This window comes from Pangasianodon hypophthalmus, chromosome 1, assembly GCF_027358585.1.
Source record: "Pangasianodon hypophthalmus isolate fPanHyp1 chromosome 1, fPanHyp1.pri, whole genome shotgun sequence".
In the NCBI taxonomy this organism is placed as follows: Eukaryota; Metazoa; Chordata; class Actinopteri; order Siluriformes; family Pangasiidae; genus Pangasianodon; species Pangasianodon hypophthalmus.
This window is the reverse complement of record NC_069710.1, coordinates 14,841,435-14,869,313: the sequence shown is the minus strand read 5'-3', so window position 1 is coordinate 14,869,313 and position 27,879 is coordinate 14,841,435. Positions and strand designations below refer to the sequence as shown.

General features: G+C 36.4%; 1 long non-coding RNA gene across 1 annotated transcript; it reads left to right on the top strand.

The window, feature by feature from the left end:
- Nucleotides 1-55: 55 nt before the first annotated feature.
- Nucleotides 56-27,879, top strand: LOC113534047 (uncharacterized). Its single transcript, XR_008301416.1, has 3 exons — nt 56-215; nt 3,784-3,970; nt 27,701-27,879. It is a non-coding gene; the product is annotated as an uncharacterized LOC113534047 (long non-coding RNA).

Here is a 27,879-nt window from a genome sequence, read left to right as displayed (position 1 = left end):
AGGGCGGGACTCGCGCTCAAAGGAAGAAGGCGCGATCTTTCCACCGCACGTGCACACACACGCACACACACACACACGCGCGCGCGCGCGCGCGCACACAGAGAGAAACAAAGGGACCCATCAATACTAGCACGGACACGCACGCGCTCCAACTTTTTTTTGTTATCCACCCAGCGGATGCCACCGAGAGGCGCGAGCTGCTCCACTCTGTCCAGGTGAGTGCTTCTTTTTTGTTTTTCTTATCGCGTGCGCGCATTTTTGTTTTGAAGCACGCGGAGTTTGTTTTAGGAATTGTTTTTTTAATTAGGGGAAAAAAGTTTTTGCTGCAAAGTTGGGCGCTCCCATTCTGTCGCCTTGGGAGGAAAAACAACATACACCGCGCGCGCTCATGTGATTATCCATTCCAGTCCATCAGACCGGGAATTTTTGCTTGTTTATTTGTTTTTGTTTGTTTGCTTGCTTGGTTGTTTGTTGGTGTTTGGCGCGAGGATTGGGTTTATGCATGCACCGGATCTGTTTGGTTGCATTAAAACTTAAGAGGATGTTGTGTGTCTGCTCTCGCGCTCTGTTTTTTTTTTCTGGATGATGCACGAAGTTGTCCAAAAAAAAGTTACTTTATCGAAATGATCGAAAAACAAAAATTGCAATAGTATTCACTCGCGAGACAATACGAAATCAAGCATTTGCAATCATTTAACCTTGCACTGTACAAAATGTAAATTATTTCATAGTTTTTTAAATGATTATATTTATCAAAATAAATATAAACATTGCTAACACACGCGCAGTTAGAGTTTTGTGCAACTTTTACACGATTTGCATGATAAGAAATGCACAAAATTGAGTAAATGAGCAACAGGTACAATGAAGCCCGAGTGCTTTGTTTCCTCTTTTCCTTTTTTCCTTTGTTCTGCACCGACCACACACACACACACACACACACACACACACACCGCTGTAATGCACTTTACATCATTACTATCATTTACTAACTGTTTTTTTTTTTTTGTGTGTACACAACACTTCACCCAATTTTATGATTAAAAAACAGAAGTTTGAGCGTGAGATGAGTGAGATAAGTGCACTTCAGAGGTTCTTTAGTAACACAGGTAGTGTGTTAATTTTACATAAATAAATAAACAAACAAACAAAATTAAGTTGAACTAACACTGAAATATGATGTGTGGATTTTTCTGTTCTTGTACATTTTGTCCTTTTTAGTGATGAAAATTTCTCGAACTAAACTGCGAGTCTTTATAACTTTCCTTTGTTTTGCACTGACCACACACACATACACACACACACACCTCTAATGCACTTTACATTCACATTATTAATAACAATATCTGTGTGTTTTGATTAACTGTAAAACTTTACGCTGTAAACATTTACACTGGAAAATGTATTTGTAACTTTGTCACTCTGCAGCATCGAGTTTACTGAAACCCCACAGCGACTTACAACGAGTCTGATGAGCATTTTCTTTTGCGAGAAGAAGAACCTCTTCAGAAATCTAGAACATCCAAAGAACCCTTAGTTGAAGTGTACTTGGAGATCATAGGAAGCGTTAATGAGTTGTATGCAACATCTAAACATCTGCACTCAGCAAATACAGCTCTCACTAGGAGTCTTTATGGGTTCTTATTAATATTTGGGTTCTTTTTATGAATTCCATCAGATAGATTACTAAAAGAACCCTAAAAGATCTTTCAAGAATCTTTTTTTTTTTTGACTTTTTAGAGAAGGACCTATCTAACTATCCAAAAAACCCTACAGAAACCATTTTATTTTACCATCTTATAAAAGGAGGTTCTGACTAGCACTCTGAAGTAGGGTTCTCAATTTCTTGGAGTCTTTTACTTGAAAAAAAAAATAAATCCATGGATCCTGTTAGTACAGATGTATTTAATGAACACCAGTTTTAAGAACTGTTCCTCAGTTCATCCCTCTAAGAAATCGCTATGTAGGACCTTATTACAGAGAACATCCCTGGCAGGACAGGTTACAAGTACAACTGTCCAAAGAACTCTTGAGGAACCTTGTACACCTCGTGTATATCTGCACGAAATCACAGGGATAATGATTGAGTTAGGTGCAAAATGAAGGTTCCACAGAACTCTACAACCAAAAGGTTTCCTTTTCAGAAAAAATTCCAAGTATTATCCGAACTAGAACTGTGAAACATCCAAAGCCTCATTAGTTGAGATGTACAGAACATTATTGAGTTCTGTACAACATCTAATATAGGTTTATATTAGTGTTCTTATTAACATCAAGGTTCTTTTAGGAAGCATTAATGTTTCAAGAGGCGCTTGTAAAGGTTCCACTGATGAGAAAATCCAAAGAGCTTCCATGAATCCTTTGTTTTATTTTTAGAAACCACTTTAAATATTTTTTTTGGTTTGTTTCTTCAAGGGAATATGTAAAGGTTCTAGAGCACCACAACAGAGGGTTTTCCTTTGAGAAATTTTACCCTTAAGACATTTTAACTATCCAAAGAACCCTTAAGGAACCATTTTGTTACATGTCTTAAAAAAAAAGGTTCTTCCTAGCACTCCAAGGCAGGGTTCTCAAACTAGAAGAAGTAATGTTCCAACAAAGTGTTTCTTTTCAGAAAGCTTCTGAGTAAAACCTTTTTAGAAAGTTAGAACCGTTAAACATGAGTTGTACGTGGAGATCACAGAAAGTATTACTGAGTTGAATATGACATCTAGGTTTGGAAAATATCGGTTTATAAGGGTTCTATTAGGAAGGTTACATTTAGCAGCCCCTAAAGGATTTGTCTCACTGAGGGAAAGGTTCTATGAGAAAGGGCTCTATGATGAACCCTACAACATTTCGAGAAAACATTCCAGGTAGAGCCTCTTTAGAATGTAGAACTGTTAAGCCCTTATTTGAGATGTTCATGGAGTTTTTTTCATGGACTCACAGGACTTTTTTTGAGTTAATAATATACACTTTTACTGTCTCTGAGAAAATCCTTTGTTGTACTCTTACAAATAAGGTTGCATTTGGCACCCTAAATGTTTTTTTTTTGGTTAATCCCTCCACAGAAATATGTAAAAAAAAAAAAAAAAATCTAGAACCCCAGAACAGAGGATTTCACTTTCCAAAAAGTTTTTCCCTTTAGACATGTAGAATCATTAACTATCCAAAGAACCTTTCAGGACACATTTTATTTCACTCTTCTAAAATAGAAGACTCCATCTATCACATATACACTCCAAAAGAAAAATACATACATACATATATGTGTGTATATATATATATATATATATATATATATATATATATATATATATATATATATATATATATGTTAACTAGGAATCTTTATGGGTTTTTATTAAAATTAGGGTTCTTTAAAGAACCATTAATATTGCAAGAACCTGGAACTCTGTTCCTTTTTCTGCAAAAGAAAGGAGAAGAGAAAGCACTTGGGGAAAATGTTGGGAAACTTAGTTACAGCTTTTCTCTGACTGTTACAAAGTGCTGACACTGGAGACTCCTTCCACAACTGCTCCATAAACGCCTCCATACAAATAGAAAACTTAACAGTATTGACAATTACACATTTTTTTTTAATGAGCTGTTACTATAGAAACGATAACGTCTTGGAACAATCAGAATCGGGAATTCAACACATTATGCATGTTATTAAAGGAACGCACTGTCAGTCTCGGTGAAGGAGGCGTGGCCTGTAATTTAAATAGAAAGCTTTCTAATGAATGAGTGTTTATTAGTGCTGCAGGTGATAATTATAAATGTGTAAATCTCTTTCAGATCTGCGGGATTTTATAAGAAGACTCCATTTCAGTACTGCGCTCAACTTCAGGATTTTGGATTATATCGACTTGGGAACATTTTACAGATTTAGGATTACCCACAATTCTCTTTTCCTATACTGGATTATTAATTTGCTATGGGATTATTGCACCATCCATGACGGGAAAACAGTGTGGAGTTTACTGTGAGTATCAAGCGGCTGGTTTTATTTAGAAATTTGATTTGTTGAATTGTAATTTGTTGAATTTGCGCAGACGGATCAAACCGAAATCAGCGTTTCAAAAAACACAAAATATTAACATTGTAATATGAGTGAAATATAAAATGCTCATGTTAAATTACATGCTACATTTTTTAGTAAAAAAAAAATCCAGTGTTTAAAGGACTGAAATGTTCTGTTTATGAGCCTCATCAGTCTTTATTAATCTTTTATTGAAGCTGTGTGTAAATATTTTACGCCAAGCCAAATAAAAACCACCTTTGTTTACTTGCTGATTTTCTTTGTACTAAATAACCAAGTGCATTCACAGCACATTTACATTTAGCCACGCCCACAAAACTCAGAGAGAGTGAAGGAAATGAGAACTAAATCATAAAAGAGTGCCGGATAAGCGCAGTGTGTGCTAAATCTTCCAATAATGCAGCTCAGCCACTCTAGCGTGTCCATAGACACACACTAACTCCTCCTCCTTTTATAGGGTGCCATTACTTTTGTCCTGATTGAATAGCTAGTTTTGTTTGGACTTAATTATGGATTTGTTTTGGAATCACTTTCTTTCAATGATTGATTTCACAAAATGTTAAAATAAATAAATAATTAAATAAGTAAGTGATTTAATCTTGACATCGTAAGCCATATATAAAATCGCAGTAACTCATCGACAGTTATACGATTTGAAGCCGATCGATCGAGCTTCGCGTTAGTGAGTCGCCTTATACACAAATTTACACAAACTCAGGAGAGAAATGTAGGACATGAACGTCAGGATTCTGTGAAAATGCTCTTATGAACAGTTTACGATTAAATTTGTTTGTAACTATTTTGATAGGTGAGGCGCAGTGTTAGCTACATGGTTTGTTTTTGTAGCTAAGACATTAACACTTCCTCCATTTTGTTAAATTTTATAGGAGAAATTAGCTGCTACAGGAAGTGAATTCCCCCTTTTTTTCCCCATTATAATAATATTTTATAAAATATTTTTTCCATAATTTATAAATATATTGTAAATTATAAATTATATAGATTTTTAATTTAAGCAAATGTATATATCCTTAGGACAGAATAATTTAATGTATTTAATATTTTATTTATTTATTATATTATTTATTGTTATATTTAATAATAACAGCATAATTTTCTATTTCTCATAGTTAATATTAAAATTAACATTAATATTATAATTAACATTGGATTGTAATAGTAAAAAAATGAGTACTGCGATTGATTAAATATTAAATAATAATAAAAGTATCTTTTTTTATGTTTTGGATTATTGAGGGATACACCCAAATTTTACAATTTCTTGTTATTAATTTTTGTAAATATATCTTTTTCACCTAAAAACCATGGGGTGTACAAACTTCTGCACTCCACTGTATATTTGTGTATTTTGGAATTTTATAACTGGGATTTTGAGTAAACGTTTCACTGCAGACGTCTCAGGACAAAGCGTACTTGGTGAAGTTGCACTGAGAGCTTGCTGGCTTGTGATGATGTCATCAGGAGCCAATGAAATGCTTTTGGAGGGTTGGGGGCGGGGGGAGTGGGATGGGGTGGTTAGCGGGGCGGCGCCCACCCACAGACCCCTCCGGGACACTCGAATGTTTTTATCACGCTGGCAGCCAAAGTGAGCGAGCCAAGAGATGATGAAACACGGCAGTGTGAGGATGGGGAAAGATGGAAATCATCTCTTTTATGAAGCTTTATGAAGGAAAAAAAACACGAGAATGATGAACAAAAATGTAACATAAAGCTTCATTTATAATACTAAATACTTATAAAACAATTAATACATACAGCGAGGGATAGTTTGACTCTCAACACATGGAGTACTTGAATTTCCTAAGTAGTGCCAATTTGTTCCTGGCTGCAAAATTATTGGCACCCCATTTATTGGTGAGAATTCCAGGATGAGTTGTTTCCGTGCTTTCTAATGAGTTTAATGAGTAATGTTTAATCTCTTTCATATTTGAGTATTCGTGCACATAGACGTCTCAAAACACTGATTCACTGCTGATGCTTATTATCTACATCTGTAGCTGCAACCTTCTGGCAGAAGCAACCAGAAAGTTGTATTTTGGTCTCGTCTGATGTGGAACTGGGTGATATGACGATTATAATATCGTTATCATGATAAATCATCTAAAATTAAAATCCGAAATATGTCAAATTCCTGAACCTCCTGAACTATACCTCCTTCGTTGTCTCCATGGTGATGGACAAGGAATCTTACAGGAATAAGGAATTTTACACCAGTGCAAGCTTGGAGGTGAGCTGGAAGCTTCTGGAAACAGAGAGCAATTTTATAAAAAAGGACACTTTTTAAGGTTGATCATTTGTTTGCATTTATTTCAAATATGGTCATTTTTAAGAGAAAATGGTATTATTTAAGGCGAGACTCCAGAAAATTCTTCAGATTTTTTGATAAGTTGAGTTTATAACACGTCTTCCCTTAAACTTTGGTAACAAAAAATATCAAAACTCAACAGAAGAATGTCAAATTTCACTGATAATGTAACCGTCACATTATCTGAAGCTCCGCCCATTTCACAAAAGCATCATTTCATATATCACTGAAAAGCTTGTTTCGTGAAATACATGCTAATGTACATGTCACTATGATACACACATCAATTTCTATTAAAAACCTTCCTTTATAAACCGTACTAACTCAAGCGTAATGCATGAAATCATGTGGAATTTTAGATCTTTTTTCCTCAAGATGTAAATGTTTATTTTTCTCTATCACGAGGCAAAAAATCTCAGTTTCTAGATGCATTTGTTAAATTTGACATGAAATGTTCATTCCTATTCCTAATTAGAATCATATTACAGAGAAACTTCTTAAAATGTTGATTGTTGTTAGATTTTTTGCTGGCGAAAGGTAAAGGTTTTATAACAGTGTGTGGTATTTTCTTGGTTAAACAATAAAGAAATGATTTTCCAACAAACATTTCTGCAAATGTCTTTCTCTTAAGAGTCTTCACTCAGTGTGAAATAGTTATTTTATTTCTAACAACATAACAAGATTAGATTTTTTGTTTTCATTATGTATGCATAGTTGTAAATAAAAAAAGTGTAAATGTTAAATGGTAAAAAGATTCAATACCAAAAAAATAGTTGTAAGAATATCAGCAATCGATATAAGAATAAGGCTTGTTAGAAAAAACAAGATTTGATAAGATAAAAACTTTATTAAATGAAAAATCTAGTTAGAAAACGGTGAATGCGACAAAACTTGAGTGTTGTGGCTGTTTGGACATTTTGACGTCGTCAGACGTGCGACACTCAGTGACATGAGAGGAAACAGTCGGGGGTTGGGTGAGCGCTCAAATTGCACTCAGAATGCTCCAATCACACGCTCGATTAAGCCAGTGAGCTGAAACGTAAAGGATTTGCTCGGAATTTGCCGATTGCAGGGTCAAAGGTCACTCGACCCCTCTATCCAATCAGAACATTAGCTCTTCGTTGGTTTGGTGTATTTAAATTGATTAGCTCTTTGATTAGCTTTTTTCAGCATCCTGTGGAATGTTGAAATGGACTGAAATTATTCGTCTTTTTTTTGGATGGATTCGTTGTTGCATTAAGTATCGGATTTGGGATCATAGCAACCAACTGGATTTCTTTTTTTAAACCAATTTCTGTAAGTTTATCTGTTAATTTTTCCGTCATTGTTCTTGATGAGGTGCTAATATTGAAAATGGCTATTTAATAAAACAATTTTTACATTTTAAAATATTGAACATTTTAACATTAAAATATGTATAGCTCTGATTTTTATTTTTAATTTAATTTTAATTTTTTTATTTAATCAATTTTTTTTTTGAAAATCCAGCATTACCGATCACATGTGAATATGTTTTAAAATTCAAATATGTAGCCCTGACTATTACATGAGTTGCACCAAATATTCTCAAACTTAGGGAACAAAAATGTTGGCACCCATATAATAATGCTATAGTTTTAGGTTGTATTTGACTATTAGTGCTCTGTTAAGCTAGCTGTATCAAGACAAGTTCAATAAAAATGAATAAATTAAAGTGCCTCTAGGAATGTTTAGTATGTTTGTTGTCATATTTTAATTTGTCAGTTTGGAGGATTTGGATATTGAACAAATAATGAATTATATACTATTATATAAAATCAAACAGCCTTAAATTAAACAGTATTTTTCCCTACATGTGTGACTGTGATATATATGTTCTTATTTATCTTATATAAGTAATAAACAACAGTGTGTAGTGCTGTTACAGGAAAATAATCAACGATGGGGTGGTGTGATGAAGCAGGGTTACAGTTACCATGCCAGAGTTGATTATTTTCCTATAACAGCATGCTCCCGTGTTTTACTCCGCTTACACCACAGCAGGTTGCCAACGATTAAAATTTTTTATTTACTAACAAACAATATGTCATATTTTTTTATCTGTTTATAGTTACACATAATGTTAGCGAAACAAGTTAGTTCCTGTTTGCACATACGTCGTTCGCTCACCAACCTCACTTTCTTCTCTCTCCAAAAAAAAAAAAAAAAACGCAGCTTGCCATGTTCGTGAGAAACCGCAACGAAGTGTAAACTTATAGTATTATTTTTTTTTCTTCTGTCCCTGCTCTAGCTCAAGTTTTAACACACCTGCTCCAGGGCCAACGTGGGCCAACGACAATTTCCACATCATTGAGCTTTTTCATCAGAAGTAGAAACACTAATATTTGCTCTACATTTTGTTCGGTGTTCAGTGTACACTGCGTCACTATACAAACCCCAGTGTTGACTGTGCAGAACTTTCTGTTCCTGCAGCGTAGCCGTTAGCGCTTTGCCTCATTACCCGATTGCATTACATCCTTCCTGAGTGTCCTATTCCTCTAAAGACACCTCATTCCTGCTTCCCAGAGTCACATAGATGAGTTTTATCCACAATTCCGTGACCGAATCCAATGATCCTGTCGCTTGTCTCGGTGCCGGCTCAGCCCCATGGTGCTCCGTTTCCCCTTCCTAATAACCTCGCCTCCTTCTTTGCCCCCCTCGGATTCTCCGGATCTGATGGAGGTTTTGGGGAGGAGAGGGAAAGCGGCTAATGTGTTTGAACGTGGCCCTGAGGGCAAATCCATAAAAATGGCCCACGCGTCAGACGACAAAGCCATTATCAGACGACACAGATGAATTATCCATGACAGAGGAGACGATGTCAGGTGCTGGCTGTTAAGACGTCGCAAATTATCACTGTGTAGTAGGAATGAACGCTTGTGACCATTTCAGTTAGATGTGTGACATCACCATGATTTTTACACACTGAAACCAATACTGCGTTAGATTATGTTTAACAAACTTAAGCTTAAGCTGTTAAGCTAGCAAACAACAAAGCAACAGGCAGTTATTTATTTTCTACGTATTGTACGTGCGTGACTTGGATCCGTGATTTCAGCAACACACGACATTTGTATCCAGCTTTTCTTCATTTTAGATATGCAAATTAGATACGGCACACAAACTTCCTCGGACCAATCCTGTGGCGCCTGTGGTGCGATGTTTCTTCTGTTCCCCGCTCACAACTTGAATTCCTACCTGCAGTTAGTTCCCGTTTACTGTTTGACGCAAAAATGGAGGAAAAACATAATTTTTTTCCATCTTATCCTGTTATTAAACGTGTATAGAGACATTACGAAGAAAAATAAAGCTCAGAAGGAAGTAGCAGAGATCGTTGGTGTTTCTGGTGAGTGTACATAGCTAGTACAGTTAGCTTGTTAATCTGAGAACGAAGCTAGTATGAAAAAACAATCTTCACACTGATTAATGCGTTATTGAGTTTGTGTATAACTAGTTAGCTTTATATAGCTACTGTTGTTTCTCTTCATAATTAAAAAAGGCCACGCCCACAATTGACAGACTGTATGCGACACGAGTGACCTGTCACCTGCTGGTGTTAACGTAGGGTAAAATTGCCAATATTAGGATTTCTCAAACTACTTACTGTAGTCTTTCAGCTTGAAATAATTGTTTTGTAAGTTTCCTTTTTGAGATGTTTAATAAATGCGTAATTTTTTTTAACAAAAAAAATGCTTTTTTCCCTTATTTTCAATATTGTTATATTTATTACTTTTATTTAAGGTCTACAGAAATCATTAAAGACAGTTCTGACCATTTAAAAAAAAAAAAAAACTATAGCGCAACTGTTTGTTACTGGAAGTTCCTTCGCAAACCTACGGATCACGTTTCATGGAAATTTCTTCAGAAATCATGATATGATGGTGGTTTTGCCATTTCTAAAGGTTTTCCATAATCAATATCATATGCCCATGGTTCTAAATGTGGGGTCGGGCGAACGTGATGGACATCCCAAGCCACTATTTTGAATGTTACTCTGTAAATAATGTCAAATGGAATGAATTCTAATTTTAATAAAAAATGGTTTGGTGGAAAATTAATTTAAAAATACATGTAAATATTTTTAAAAATAAAAATAAAATGCCAGGAAATAGCCAAAATATTAGTGTACACATTTTAACAGTACGACTATTTTTTTTAAAAAATAGTTTGTATGTAAAATAAATCAGTACTATGAATATTCTGTGAATATATTTGTATGAAAAGAGTGTATAAAGTTTGAGAACCACTGTGTTATGTGATATTGCGTAAAGAGAAATGGGATGGATGTACACAGCGGTGTTACAAAACGGAATAATTTTTTAAAAATGTTAATAATTTTTACAGCATGGAGCTGATTTGTGATTCCTGTTCGCTAGAAGTAAAAGAGGTGTGTACTGAAGCGAGGAATGCAGTGATAACCCTCAGGTGGCTAGTAGGCATGTGTCCTGTGTGTCTGGAATGAAAATTGTGTTTTGGGAGATTAATGAGATGAAATGAGACTAATTAAAAGAACAGTGAGGTAAAGTAAATCAGGAATGAGGAAATCCAGGACACGAGAAGTAAACACTTTCATAATTCTTTTTTTTTTTTTTTGCATTGTACGTTCATTTTTTTTTTTTTTTTAGAAGTTACATCTGTTTCACACCTAGCGTCTGGGCATATCTCCAGCTTCACACCCACATACACACCTCCCGTCTCAGCACGCCACTCCTGCTGCTCCTGCAGACGACGCTGATGTGCTTCATACGCTTGCTTCTCGGCTTGGTTTCTATACCACTACACCGTAAGCCCATGGTCCAGCTCTTCTCTTTCTCCTGCACCTCATGACGTGCTAATCTGCCTTTAATCTACCTGCAGACAGTCCGTCTCGTCCAGGCTTCACACAGAATAAACATTTAAAAAGTAAAGTATAGAGGCCAGTAAAGTAGAGACTTCATACAATTTCAGACTACAGTGAGGGGAAAATGGTCCAAATCCAAAGTGAGCGTCTTGCAGACCTTTCCATGGCTTATCAACAAAGCGTCTGAGGAGAGAGGAGTTTGAAAGGAGCGCCAGGGGGTTTTAAAGTTTATCTCCACAGGGAGATGTTTTAGCGCCATGGCAGAGCTACACTTTTTATATTTTTTTGTAAAGAGGTTATATAAAAGATGCCAATTTTCAATTGCTTGAATGTCCTAAATGGTGAGGAAAAGATCTGCAGGAAGAAAAGGGTGGCTTTTGGACAGCGATTGGGCTCAAAGCTACAGAAGAAAGGACTGGAGTTTGGCTCTCTTGGTTTTTATTTTATTTATATTAAACCAATTCGTACCCATTTACACGCTGGATACTGACATTTCGATTTTATTAGCGTTATCACCTCATCAGTTATAGAGTGCAGGTCCCTGTGAATGAGCCGTTACTATAGAAACGGTAACGTACTGTGTTAGAACAGTTGCATTAGTATAAAGCTGTGATTTGCTGTCAGAATGTTCTGACCAATCAGAATCCAGAATCTGATGAAACACCGCAGCAGGTTTAATGACGATCGTAACAACACTGAGCGTTCATGCTTTACGATGTAGCTGTGATCTTTGCTTGGCTTATGACGTGTTCACGTTCGAATTGTAGCATGGATGGAACGTTAACCTGCTCATTAACCTTTATAACACGCAGTGAAAAGGTCACGTCACGCTGGCGTTCCGCGTGATGCCCGATAGTTTCCCTCAGCAACAGATGGACCTTTAGTGTACGATACATCGTACATTATATCATACATTACATCGTACACTGCAGTTCCATCCCAATCTCCAAAACCTGAGTGTGTGAGTAAAGAACAATGCAATAAACCATCTCTTTATTCACACACTCATGTATTCATCACGGGACTAATCCATCAATCCATCCATCTGTTGAAATCCCTCCATCAGTCCATCCATCCAAACACTTAGTCATCCAGTCATCTATTCATTCACCCATCCATCCATTCTTCTACCCATCTATTCAACTATCCACACAACTGTTCATCCACTCACCCCCCAACCACTCATCCCACTCATCTGTCCATCCTATTTTTACATGCATTCATCCATCCATCTATTCATCTATTCATTTTTCATCCATCCATCTTCAAATCCCTTCATCCATCCATTCAGTATCCATCCATCTACCATCCACTCATTTATTTATCCCTCCACCCATCGTTTCATCCATTAACTGTTAATTTTCAGAAAAATGTGTATTTTAATTAGGAAGGAACTGCTGATATTTAAGCATCGTTCCTGCTGCGGTGCTAAACTCTAAAACAATGACAAACACAAGCGATTGCTTCAGGTGGTAACGAGTAGTTTAATTAATTTTTCTCACATTTTATTACTCATTTATTTTAATATCACATAGTAAATGGAAGCAGCTTGATTAAGTGAGAAATTGTTTTTGCATTATTGTTGGTATCAAAACAGTCGTAGCTGTGTTTTTAATTAGCAGCCTGCCAGAGCAACTCTGCGGGGTTTAGAACATGTTTTTATGATTTTTGCTTTGTTATGAAAACTAACAGTGAATTTACAATTAGATAAGGTGTTCTGTGTAATAAGTTTCACAATGTTATTATTTATTATGTTATTATAGTTAAATATGATTCATATTTAACAGTCTCAGTGAAGGAGGCATGGCCTATGTATATGTCAGTCTCAGTAAAGGAGGCGTGGCCTCTGTATCTGTCAGTCTCAGTGGAGGAGGCGTGGCCTGTTTATCTGTCAGTCTCAGTGAAGGAGGTGTGGCCTTTGTGCATGTCAGTCTCAGTGAAGGAGGTGTGGCCTATGTACGTGTCAGTCTCAGTGAAGTAGGTATGGCCTATGTACATGTCAGTCTCAGTGAAGGAGGCGTGGCCTCTGTATCTGTCAGTCCCAGTGAAGGAGGTGTGGCCTATTTATCTGTCAGTCTCAATGAAGGAGGTGTGGCCTTTGTACGTGTCAGTCTCAGTGAAGGAGGTGTGGCCTTTGTACGTGTCAGTCTCAGTGAAGGAGGTGTGGCGTATGTATGTGTCAATCTCAGTGAAGGAAGTGTGGCCTTTGTATGTGTCAGTCTCAGTGAAGGAGGCGTGGCCTATGTACATGTCAGTCTTAGTGAAGGAAGAGTGGCCTGTGTAAATGTCAGTATCAGTGAACTAACCATGGCCTTTGTACGTGTCAGTCTCAGTGAAGGAGGTGTGGCCTATGTATGTGTCAGTCTCAGTGAAGGAGGTGTGGCCTATGTATGTGTCAGTCTCAGTGAAGGAGGTGTGGCCTATGTATGTGTCAGTCTCAGTGAAGGAGGTGTGGCCTATGTACGTGTCAGTCTCAGTGAAGGAGGCGTGGCCTATGTATCTGTCAGTCTCAGTGAAGGAGGTGTGACCTCTGTATCTTTCAGTCTCAGTGAAGGAGGTGTGGCCTTAGTACATGTCAGTCCCAGTGAAGGAGGTGTGGCCTATGTACATGTCAGTCTCAGTGAAGGAGGTGTGGCCTCTGTTCATGTCAGTCTCAGTGAAGGAGGTGTGGCTTTAGTACGTGTCAGTCTCAGTGAAGGAGGCTTGGCCTATGTACGTGTCAGTCTCAGTGAAGGAGGTGTGGCCTTTGTATGTGTCAGTCTCAGTGAAGGAGGTGTGGCCTCTGTATCTGTCAGTCTCAGTGAAGGAGGTGTGGCCTCTGTATCTGTCAGTCTCAGTGAAGGAGGTGTGGCCTATGTATCTATCAGTTTCAGTGAAGGAGGTGTGGCCTTAGTACATGTCAGTCCCAGTGAAGGAGGTGTGGCCTATGTACATGTCAGTCTCAGTGAAGGAGGTGTGGCCTATTTATCTGTCAGTCTCAGTGAAGGAGGTGTGGCCTTTGTGCATGTCAGTCTCAGTGAAGGAGGCGTGGCCTATGTATCTATCAGTTTCAGTGAAGGAGGTGTGGCCTCTTTATCTGTCAGTCTCAGCGAAGGGGGCGTGTCTTCTGTACTGTTGGCTACAGTCTGAAGGCACCTTGAGAAAACTATCTGGCTAGCTTGCTTAGAAAAAACATAACAGTACTGCTCTTCCCGTTTGTGTCTATATCTTTCTATATAATCTCTATATATCTAAACAGTTCTGCTTTCTAGTCATGTCTGAGCAGCAGATTGTAAGCCTTCGCTCTCTGCTGTGCTGACATGCAAGTGGTGTTCAGGGTTTGAACGTGACCTGAGTGAGATTGTGACGTCTGCACTTATCTCGCAGTAACGGTTCAGCTCATCTCTCTTTATCAGGAGACATCAGGACGAGCAGCAGCGTAGAACCTACACAACAGGCAGAAAAAGAACAGCTTTGTGTATAAAACTTCTACATAAGACTCTTAATCTTGCATCAGTTATTATCTGTTTGTGTACATGTGTGTACACAGATTAGAACAGATTAGAACAGATTAGCGCAGCGTTGTCAGGAGGCGTTATGGCTCCTCTTCAGTCACCTCAACACTTTTAACCTTTTCACTTACCTCATGAGCATCAGGTTAATCATTTCTCTCCGAACTTGTTGATTTAATTCCTTTTTATACACTTATCCAGGAACTGTTGATGTTTTGAGAATTTTAATTGAGTGACCTTGCTGTTGTGATTAGGAAAACAAAGACAAACACAGCCAGTTGCTTCAGGTAGTAGCATGCAGATTAATTAATTATTCTTTTACCTCGTCTTATTATTTTGATTGTCTGGAATAAATTAACCATTTAAAGCCCTGAGAAAATATTTTACCTCAAAATCATGGTATCTTTTTTTTTCAAGGACACACTATAAATTTGGTCATCAGTTATATGAAATGTGTAGCCCTAAGCAGATAAAAATTAAATAAAAAAAACAAACCAAATGGTATTTAGAGACTTTTTTGAAAGTTTTATCTAATAATTCTGTGATTTTAAGATACTGACATAACGTAACATTTTGATCCTCAATACTTTGTTTTTTTAAATATATTTTTTAGCAATATTTTGATTTATTCAATATTTAATATTTATTCAAAATTTTGATCTATATTTTTTGTAAAATTGAAATGTAGTGGAATGTAAAAAAATGTTTATTTATTTATTATTTTGTTGATACAGCACTATATAAATGAAATTATTATTAGTAGTAGTAATATTGTTTTAATTTTTAAAAAACTGACATTTTTTGCTTTATTATTTGTTTTATTCATATTATTCTGATAAGAAATTTAATTTAAATTAAATTTCAAATGTAGAGAAAAAATATTATAGAGAAACACAGATGTGAGATGCAGAGAAAGTTAAGAAATTGCACTTTCAATAGATATTGCCAGCTAAAATTTAGAAAAGATATTATATTAACAATTAACAATTAAAAAAAAAAAGAAAAAAACAAGGAAAAAAAGAAGATATCAGGAACCTGATTGGGATTTGGATTATAAAACGATCTGCTTCCTGTAGCACGTTCAGCTTTTAATTGGCTGAGTGACTGAGCATGGGAGTGAATGAGAGGAGGGAAGTGATGAAATAAAAAAAAGAAGCGATTATAAAGGTGTGAGAATGATGGAGAGAGACACTGTGATTGAGAGAACACCCCACACCGAGCTGCAGAAATGATGTCGGCTGCTTTTTCTTCCTCCACAAAACGACAAACTTGCAACACGTGTGTGTTCTCACACCAGAGTCTTTTAATCGCACGTCTAAATCAGCAACGTTACGCTACAGCCAAAGGCAAAGTTACTTCTGTCAAAGATCATGAAGAGGTGTGCCATCAGAACGTGAAGAAACGATCAGATTTTTATTTCACTCGTTATCTGCTTTCACTTCCGTACTAAAAAAAAAAAAGCACTTTATTAACTGTATTTAAAACCCCGCCTCCTGTGCGATTCACTAATTACAATCTTTAAGTGTATGCCTGGAGTCAGTCTTCTTATAACGCAGTGCTTCGGATCTGTAAAGTAAACCTTTACTATTTCTTTTTTGAGTACCTTATTGTCATCATTATCACTATTATTATTATTATTATTACTATTATTATTATTATTATTATTAATTTGCGCTGTTCCCTTTAGGCTCCGGCTCCAAATTAAACTATTTGCATTTTTTAAGTACTTTTTCATTAGACCCGCCCTAAATGACATATTAATTACACAGAATGGATGTGTTATTATGTTCGTGTGAAAGACACGGGAGCTATTCGTAATGCAGCCTTTTTTTTTTTTTTTTTTTTACACGCAAACATTTAGTAATTCGGAAAGTAAATGTGCCACCAAATCTCATCAAATCTATAGACAATTGTAACATGCTCGCTAGTCTGAGTTATTCCATAAGCTTTATTGTGTTAGCGGTTAAGAGACAGTGGATTGTTAGCATTCGTACTGCTGCCGTCACACACTGTTGACGTTAAAATGTGGTGAAGAAGTGATTTGGAATGCCCCCCCCCCCCCCCCAAATTCAAGTTTTTGTTTCGGAAAAAGTGATAATTATCAGTGTTTGTTCATGTTGTGCATTCTCAACGCATTGTTACACTTCAACTTCACGTGTTTTGGCACATTTTCACGTTATTCCAATTTAATAGTTTTCCTCTGAACACTTGTTACTTGAACCACAAACCAGTCAAACCAAACATTCTCGCACGGCGTGTTTTTTTCTCTAGAACTGGTCCAAATACCAGCTCCAATACCGATATGTCTGAATTTAATGACTGAAAAATATGTCCATATTTTTATTTCACTAGTTAGCCTGATATCTCTAGTTTGATCGGAAATTAACGTAACTTGCTAGTCTGAGATATTCCATGAGCTTCAATAATCATTTTGCGCGTTTGTCCTAATGAATATGTAATCTGGGGGAGTTTCTGTGTAAAGAGGGTGGAGTCCAAATGAGTAATTTAGTCACTAATTAGTACGACTAAGTTCAAAGCTCCTTTGTATCTGTTCAAGTCTTTGTAATGCAAATAATTACACTCTTGAGATGCTTTGCTGTCTTGAGTCAGTTTTATAACGCACCGCTTCTATGAAGTCACCTGCAGGAAAACGGTGAGAGACAGATTTACGAAAGCCACCATGTTGCTAGGTTACCAAAATACGCTAACGGTTACGAACTCTAAAGTCTGTTCGATGAGATGGAATAAAGTATCATTTGTGGAAATAATTCTATAATTTATTTAACCATAAACTGCTCTCTCTCTAGTACAGACAGGATATGCAGAACAGCAAAGGATACGAAAATCGCCCAGTTATCAGTGCGCCAAAAAAATTAAACCAACTTTACCGCAACAATAGTAAGTCTTAACGTTGAGAAACTTTCTGACTGTTTTGAAACACAAAGGTGTAATTTAACTAAACGTTTTCATTATCCAGTCTAAAGCCCTATTTGCACAGGGTTAGTTGCAGAGTAATTTAATTATTAGGCAAGTATCTCTAGGGGTTTTAATCAGTCATTTTTTACGTACTGTGCGTGCGCACAGCTGAAAAGCTTATGCAGTATTTTATGTACATTCTGTCGTACAAATAGTATTTAATAACGTAGAGCTTTGATATCTACGAAAGAACCTGTTCTTCAGAAGTCAGTTTTATAACGCAGCACTTCTACGTAGGAATTTGAGATGGATTTCGAAAACATACGTCACTACGTTGCTAGGTTACCGATATACAGTATGCTAACGGTGACGAGATGGAATAAACAGCAGAGAAGGACAGGAAAATCAACCAGTTATAAGTGCAGAGAAAATTAAACTCACTTTGCATCAGCAATAATAAGTCATCATTTGGAGAAACTTTCTGATCATTTATTCAGACCAAAGCCCTAATCGGACTGGATTAGACAGGATTAGACTGGAGTAGTTGTACTCGAGAGGTAATATATATCTCTCATCCAAATTGTTAATGTTAGCAAAGATTGTGTTATATCCTGCAGGATAAAAAGAGGTTTTGTACTTTTTTGTTTTGGAGAAGTATAAACACACTCCAGGAAGCGCTCGCTCTTTTCTTTCATCTCAAAGAAACGAGAAGCCGATATGGATAACTGGGAGTTGAGGAAAGAAAATAGCTTGATTTGCGTATTGTTTGTGTGTGTGTGTGTGTGTGGCCTGCGGAAGTCGTGTGCGCTCATGTGTAGAAGGATGTGTTGGAGGTTGGAGGTGTTAGCTTGGTGTTGCTGTGTCCGTATCCACTACTGCCAATTTTCCCTGTCGGATAAATCCGGCTCCGGCTGGATGCTGTGTTTTTTGGAAGGTCGTTCTCTTTCACTTTTCCATCCAGCGCTGACGGATTTGGGCCAAAAACTTCTCTGAAATGTCCTTAAACGCCCAGCTGTCACCTTCTTCCAGTCAGAGACCCCTTACCAGGTAGCATGCTGTGCTAGGTGGAGAGAGCGAGGAGGATAGCATGCGGTGCTCAGTTCCCCATGTTCTTCCTCAAATCTGTAATCATAAATAAAATTGTTTGTTTACTTGTAACAGATAAATAAAAAAAAAGCAGCTATATTTTTTTAAATAGTGTTAGCTCATGTGACTAGCATAACCAGTGAGCTAACTGGCTAGGATTAGATAGCAAGTTACATACTTCCTGTCAAGTCATTTTATGTAAGCTAGCTAAACGTAACCATGATAATGTGGTACAATCTACAAACTCAAGTGAATTTGCTTTTTACTTTTTGAACTAGCTAGCGTGTTGCAACACGTGGAAAAAGATGGGACATTAGCATGCTGTGTTAGCTAGGCTGATTTTAAATTTTCACACCAAGATAGCTGACTAATATTTTACATGCTATGACTACTTGTAGCAGCTTAAAAATGTAGACTTTCTAAATAAGATTAGCTCTTGTATGATAGAATAAGCTAACGAATATGACTAGCATTCTAACTAGCTAAGCTGTCAAGTCGTATTCTGTTACATAATTAGAGGTTTTCAATTTTCTAGCTAACATTTTGCAATAGATGGGAAAAGAGAGGAGATTAGCATGTTGTATTAGCTGTTTGATATTTTATTTCAAAGTTACTATATATAAATATTTTTTGTTCCGTTAAATGCTAGCTGTTCTGTCTGTGTTTATATTTTGGATTTTCATCATAGATCATCATAAGCTGACATTTGTTTACTCACCATCACTAGCTAGCTTTTAATCTCATTTAAAAGCACAGCTAGAAAATTTTAATTAGGGTTGGTACTGTATTTTTGGGTGGGCTGACTACGATAGCTAGCTAGCTAGACTAGATGAGCAAGCTAATTCCTGTCAGGTTGTGTGAGGTAGCTAAATTCAACTGTTAGCATACTGAAATTGACAAAAGTTTATTGCATTTGCTAGCTAGCTTTTCATATTACATAAAGAAGTACTGTATTGCTGGGTGAGTTGACTAATATGTCTAGCAAGCTAGCTAGCTAAGTTTCGACTAGATTAGCAAGCTAGCTAATTACTGTCAGTTTGTATTAGCTAGCTAAACTCAACATTGGGAATTTCTGATAGTTTAGAAAGACAAGTTTTTTTGTTAGCAATCTTTTTCCCTGCCGTGGAATTACTATTAGTTAGCATGCTAGTTAAATATCGTATATTGTACATATCATATAACTGAATTATTGAGGCATGCTTTATATCAGAGAGAGATTAAAATAATGGAAACTTGCTGCAATCTACAAACACAAGTTGATTTTATAGATGTTTTTTTTTTTTTTACTAGCTAACGATAGCTGGGGAAAGAGAGGAGATGGGTGAGCCAATTAAAATGTCTAGCAAGCTAACTAGGAAGTTTTGACTAGCATAGCAAGCTAACTAATTCCTGTCAGGTCGTATTAGCTAGCTAAATTCAACAATGGGAATTTCTTAGAGTTTAGAAAGACAAGTTTATAACCTGTTAGTAATCTTTTTTTCCTGTCTTGGATTTACTATTATCTATAATGCTAGTTAAATATTGTATATCATATATGCATGCTCTATATTACAGAGATTAAAAAAAAAAATAAAAGATTACAGGTCAGATTGGGACAAACGCTTCCTACAGACCCCCCAGAGAGCAAAACCTGCATCCTGTCCGTCTCGTGGCTGAGGTAAGCACTCTGGTTCAGCCATCTTGGCTCTCTGTGTTGTTATTGGCTGCCGTTCAAGAGTCTAGACTCGGAGTGAGTCTCGGTATTGTCCAGCCCGGGGCCGTGTTTCAAGGCTGTGTGTGTGTGTGTGTGTGGTCGAAGGAAAGTAGGACTTGAGATTAGTCATTAGTGCTGTGTTGAGCGAGTGGTTCAGATTCCTGTTGGAAACGATGAGGTAATGCGTTACTGAGAGACGTGAGAGATAAAGACTCAGCGTGGGTGTAAAAGAGAACGTTTGCACAATGACGCTCCGTTCATTACAAGTTTCCAGCGAGAGTAAAAAAAAAAAAATACAGTAAAAAAAATTCCCTTCTGTGTGTGTGTGGATGGTTATTGAGCTGTTGCGTTGTACTTATGAGAAAACATTGAACCTTGAACCTTTCAAGAACTTAACAAGTACAACGTATTCACAGCTTTCTGAAAGGACAAGCTCTCCTTTAGCTATGGTGCGACTTTTGTGTCGTGTGTTCTGAAAAATAAAATGCTGTGCTGCTGAATATTATAGAGATTTTACTATACGTTCTTAGAACATACACAGTGGAAATACAGATATATAATGTAATATATATATATATATATATATATATATATATATATATATATATATATATAATTCAAATAATAAACATAATGATTTATATAATGTTGATTATAATTTATATATCAAATAAAAGTATATGAATAAAATAAAAATAAGGACACTATATATATAAAATATAATCAAAAATGTATAAAATTAGATATATAAATATATGTATATATATATAAATATAAATATATACAGCCAGACTGGATCGAGTTGACAGGAAGGCTACAATAACTCAAATAACTACTCTTTACAACCATGGTGAGCAGAAAAGCATCTTAGTGTACAGTTTTCTTGTGGGGCGGAGCTTGGAATACTCAAATTTCTGAACCCTGATTAATTGCACGAGTTTTTATTTCCTTTCTGCTCTGGACCTGTGATTTTACTTCCTGTTCTTGGCTGATCGTTACCTTTTGTTAGCTAGCTAGTCACTGACTATCGATGTTAGCTCCTTTAATTTGGATTATGTTACAGCGGCTAGCTACCTAGGCCTTGGCGATAAGAGGACGTGACAGCGCTTCTTGCTAATGAAAGGGCTTCATTTTATAGCGAGGTTTCTTAGAGACAATCTTGAAAACATTGACAGACTTTCAGGACGAACTTTAACACAAATATGTTCAGCTGTGCAGCCTAAAGATGTCAGTTATGCAGCCAGCTGTGCTTTAATATCGCGGTTAATACAGCCTCATCAGATGCTGTTGGCTACATCTTTGCAGATCGCTTGAAGTTATTATTAAATGTCTTGCAGTGTTTTGTTATTTTTTTCGTGATCTTTCCCTCTTTGCTCCACTTAGTCGCTTCTCGTCCATTCTTCAGTACATCTACATTCTGTTTCACGTTGGTTCTATTTACAGAAGACACACAAAGATGAGGCGAATGATGAGCAATAGTGCCGAAAGGCTGGCGTTTTTTTTTTTTTTTAACCAAACGTTTCTAGAAACTGCAGGATTTGCTCATGTTGGAGGGCAAAAAAAAGAGAAAAAAGAAAAACAACAACACCTATCAGGCTCAGTCAGTCACGAGACAGGCCAGGTCACTGGGATTTCTCCCCACGTTTCACCCAAAATCTTAGCCATATGTGTGTGTGTATGTATGTATGTGTGTATATATACATACATACATACACACAAACACACACACACTCAAATCATTCACTACATGAATAACCTCCATAATCTGTAATTTAAGTAAATTATTCTATAAAATAATCATTATACTTTTATGTTGAAGAAGTGAACATGTCTCGGCTGATTTTTTTTTTTTGGGGGGGGATTTTGGGGTAAAGGGGTTTAATTATGCACAGCTGAGTGCACACACACATATACACACACACACACACACACACACACACACACACACACACACACACACATCAGGTCTGTAATCCAGTCTTGGTCTACCTGGGTGGTCTATCGCATATTCCTCTGTTTTTCTTGGTTGCCAGCTTCAAACACACACGCACACACACACACACACACACATACACACTCACACACACACCGACTCCTCGTTCCTGCAAGTAAAGTGTCCACCCAAGCAGTTTGCCCCTTTGGCAGGGTTTAGTGAGGACAGAAGATGGAGTTTGAGATTTGTTTAAGCATGTTTGTCTACATTAATGCCATGTCAATCCATTTTATAATTTTATTTTACTGCATTCAAGCTGCAGCTTTTTTGTCTTATTAACTTTAAGAGAGTGGAAAAAAGAGACTTTATAGCTGAACCTCGTAACTCCGTATTTCCGACTTCTGTCTCGGAGAAACAAAACGCTGACACTCCGTGTCAAATCAAAATGGCCGCTCAGACCGTAAATAACAGTAAATACGATATCGCTTCACTATTTAAATGAGTTTATAGCCATATTTACTTTAGTCAAATCGACACAGACACATGAGGTGATTAAATCTATGACACTGAGCATACAGTTCATAGATTTGAGAAACTAAATACATCATAAACTTGTGATCGCTAATGTTAGCTGGATAGCTTGTTGCTAACAAAACACACTTTCATGCTTTCATGGAGGTGTCTGTTTTTTTCCTGACTTTGTGGCTCGAACATGCTGAGGTCAAAAAATGACATAATTCCAAATTCAGACTTTCCACTTCTTCGTTTAATCAGATGCAGCGTAACTTGTTTCACCATTAAGTGTAACTATAAATGGAAAAAAAACTACGATGAGTCGTGCTTTTATAAATAAAAAAATTAATTTAATATGCTATTATGTGAAAATAACTCCCTCATCAGCTCCATGGAAGCAGTGTGTCTGTTATTGGTTAACTGTGTGTGTGTGTGTGTGTATGTGTGTGGTGTGTGCATGTGCCCCGAGTCAAAGGCCTCTACTAATGTGCGTGCTGAACCAGAGCCAGCTGCTTCTAATCTGCTCACCACCATGTCCTTCATTTTGTGTGTGGGTGTGTGGGTGTGTGTGTGTGTGTGGGTGGGTGTGTGATGGAGAGAGATTGTGGGTGGTATGGGACTGCTGGGTGTATATAATATATATGGTTGCATGTGTGTGTGTGTGTCTGTATTATACACTTGTGTGTGTGTTTGTGTGTATATATATATATATATATATATATATATATATATATATATATATATATATAGTTGCATGTGTGTGTCTGTATTATGCATGTGAGGGTGTGTGTGTGGTATGGTACTGCTGATTCCATGTATATGATTTAATGTGTGTGTGTGTGTGTGTGTGTGTGTATATTATATATGGTTGCATGTGTGTCTGTGTTATACATGTGTGTGTGTGTGTGTGTGTGTGTGTGTGTGTATGTGTGTGTGTGTGTGTGTGTGGTATGGTACTGCTGATTCCAAGTATATGAGTTAACATGGGTGTGTATGAGTTAATGTGTGTGTGTGTGTGTGTGTGTGAGAGAGAGAGTGTGTGGGTTGTGTGAGAGATTGTGTGCGTGTGTGGTATGGTACTGCTGATTCCACGTATGCGATTTTAGGTGTATGTCTATGAGTTAACGTGGGTGTGTGGGCGTGTGTGTGTGTGTGAGAGAGAGTGTGTGGGTGTGTGTGAGAGATTGTGTGTGTGTCGTATGGTACTGCTGATTCCACGTATGTGATTTTAGGTGTATGTCTATGAGTTAACGTGAGTGTGTGGGCGTGTGTGTGTGAGAGAGAGTGTGTGGGTGTGTGTGAGAGATTGTGTGTGTGTGGGTGTGTGTGTGTGGTATGGTACCTCTGATTCCACGTATGTGATTTTAGGTGTATGTCTATGAGTTTACGTGTGTGTGTGTGTGTGAGAGAGAGTGTGTGGGTGTGTGTGGGTTGTGTATGAGATTGTGTGTGTGTGTGTGTGGCCTGATGACTCTTTAATTCAGTTGCAGGTCATGGTTCATGGCTCATTTTATTTAACCTTTAACTTTTCCATCTCATCAGTAATGTATATGGTTATGTGGTTGTTGCTATGGTTACGTCTCAAAGGATGTTCTCTCGCTTTGTTCTTTTCGCTTTTAATTAAAACATTTCCGTACATCGTTCTCTATAAATGATATCTCATTAAAAAAAAAATTCGTTCATGTTTCCTACACACTGAGATGTAGGGACGAAATGCTTAGTTCGACAGATTCCACGGCGCAAAATAAATGAAAAATCTTAAAATCTTAGAAATTACAAGCCCTGCCTGCTTTGATTTTAAGCTAACTTTTACGGAATAGTTCTGAGGATATGCATTTTGGTGCATCGCCACAAAATCTGGGTCAGAATACTAGGAATCAATAATTATTGATAATGTCAATTTTTGTAAACAATATGGCCACCACATGCCGATCAAGCCTCATGGCCTTTTTACTCAAACAGTTCTAACTCGTGATTGATTGCATGAATTGACGTGAAACTTGAAAGGCGTGTTCAGGACGATGTTCTGAGGATGCGCACAATGTTTAGGGCTCTCTAAAATTTGTTTTCCTGTTGCTAGGAGACGTAAATGGAAATAACACGCAACACACAAAACATTTGGAAAGTAGTGCTAAACAGCTGGCTGCATGCTTGTTCGTAATAGTCTGTTGTTGCTGATGATGACTTCCAACTCTGTGTTCATCGATCCCAGCTAGTCATACACAAGCTAACACTCTTTATTTAGCTGGTCCAGGCTTATGTGATTGATGTGATTGTAATAATTCTTTGAGCTCATGTTTTTTTTATCTGATCTTGATGCCAGGTAACGTAAGATGAATTACTTTAAACACTGTAAAGTGAATTATGTTACGCTAAATAATTTTAATCACAGAACAACTTGTGGAAAACTAAAAATATAATAATGATCAATAAAAATATTTTGGACAGCTTATAATAACCTACTTAATAACCTAAAGACGATGTACTGTTATAATAACCTTCTTAATAACCTAAAGACCACGTACTGTTATAATAACCTTCTTAATAACCTAAAGACGATGTACTGTTATAATAACCTTCTTAATAACCTAAAGACCACATACTGTTATAATAAACTACTTGATAACCTAAAGACCACGTAATGTTATAATAACCTTCTTAATAACCTAAAGACGATGTACTGTTATAATAACCTTCTTAATAACCTAAAGACCACATACTGTTATAATAACCTTCTTAATAACCTAAAGACCACGTACTGTTATAATAACCTTCTTAATAACCTAAAGACCACGTACTGTTATAATAACCTTCTTAATAACCTAAAGACCACGTACTGTTATAATAACCTTCTTAATAACCTAAAGACCACGTACTGTTATAATAACCTTCTTAATAACCTAAAGACCACATACTGTTATAATAACCTTCTTAATAACCTAAAGACCACGTACTGTTATAATAACCTTCTTAATAACCTAAAGATGATGTACTGTTATAATAACCTTCTTAATAACCTAAAGACCACGTACTGTTATAATAACCTTCTTAATAACCTAAAGATGATGTACTGTTATAATAACCTTCTTAATAACCTAAAGACCACGTACTGTTATAATAACCTTCTTAATAACCTAAAGACCATGTACTGTTATAATAACCTTCTTAATAACCTAAAGACGATGTACTGTTATAATAACCTTCTTAATAACCTAAAGACGATGTACTGTTATAATAACCTTCTTAATAACCTAAAGACCATGTACTGTTATAATAACCTACTTAATAACCTAAAGACGATGTACTGTTATAATAACCTTCTTAATAACCTAAAGACCACGTACTGTTATAATAACCTTCTTAATAACCTAAAGATGATGTACTGTTATAATAACCTTCTTAATAACCTAAAGACCACGTACTGTTATAATAACCTTCTTAATAACCTAAAGACCACATACTGTTATAATAACCTTCTTAATAACCTAAAGACCACGTACTGTTATAATAACCTTCTTAATAACCTAAAGACCACGTACTGTTATAATAACCTTCTTAATAACCTAAAGACGATGTACTGTTATAATAACCTTCTTAATAACCTAAAGACCACGTACTGTTATAATAACCTTCTTAATAACCTAAAGACGATGTACTGTTATAATAACCTTCTTAATAACCTAAAGACCACGTACTGTTATAATAACCTTCTTAATAACCTAAAGACGATGTACTGTTATAATAACCTTCTTAATAACCTAAAGACCACGTACTGTTATAATAACCTTCTTAATAACCTAAAGACCATGTACTGTTATAATAACCTTCTTAATAACCTAAAGACCATGTACTGTTATAATAACCTTCTTAATAACCTAAAGACCACGTACTGTTATAATAACCTTCTTAATAACCTAAAGACGATGTACTGTTATAATAACCTTCTTAATAACCTAAAGACCACATACTGTTATAATAACCTTCTTAATAACCTAAAGACCATGTACTGTTATAATAACCTTCTTAATAACCTAAAGACCATGTACTGTTATAATAACCTTCTTAATAACCTAAAGACCATGTACTGTTATAATAACCTTCTTAATAACCTAAAGACCACATACTGTTATAATAACCTTCTTAATAACCTAAAGACCACGTACTGTTATAATAACCTTCTTAATAACCTAAAGACCATGTACTGTTATAATAACCTTCTTAATAACCTAAAGACCACGTACTGTTATAATAACCTTCTTAATAACCTAAAGACGATGTACTGTTATAATAACCTTCTTAATAACCTAAAGACGATGTACTGTTATAATAACCTTCTTAATAACCTAAAGACGATGTACTGTTATAATAACCTTCTTAATAACCTAAAGACCACGTACTGTTATAATAACCTTCTTAATAACCTAAAGACGATGTACTGTTATAATAAGCTTCTTAATAACCTAAAGACGATGTACTGTTATAATAACCTACTTGATAACCTAAAGACCACGTACTGTTATAATAACCTACTTGATAACATAACCTAAAGACCACATACTATTATTAGAACCTATGTGAGGAGGATATGAGTGATTCTAAATTAAGCTTTGGCCAAAATAATTCCTGACTTATTTTTCCCATCACATAAATGACTGGAATTGTAATTAATGGTATAACTGCCAATCAGGCTAATCGCTAACTAACTAACTAACTTTGATCCTACTGATTATTATGAGCGGTAACATTCCTACTCCGTCTTTTCTGTTTTTTCCTGATGGTTCCCATGTGTGTGTGTGTGTGTGTGTGTGTGTGCGTGTGTGTGTGCGTGTGCGCGCGTGTGTGCGTGTGTGTGTTTAGTCCTCAGTGTCTGTAAACATGGCCGGGATTATTAGCGTTCATGCACAGACAGGAATTTGAGCAGCAAACCCCTACCAGAGTTCGAGGTGAATAATTTGAAAGCCGATTCAGGCTTTGGTGGAGATCTGGAGGCTTTGGAGACGTCTTTCGCCCTGTGAGACATTTACAGATTTTTTTTT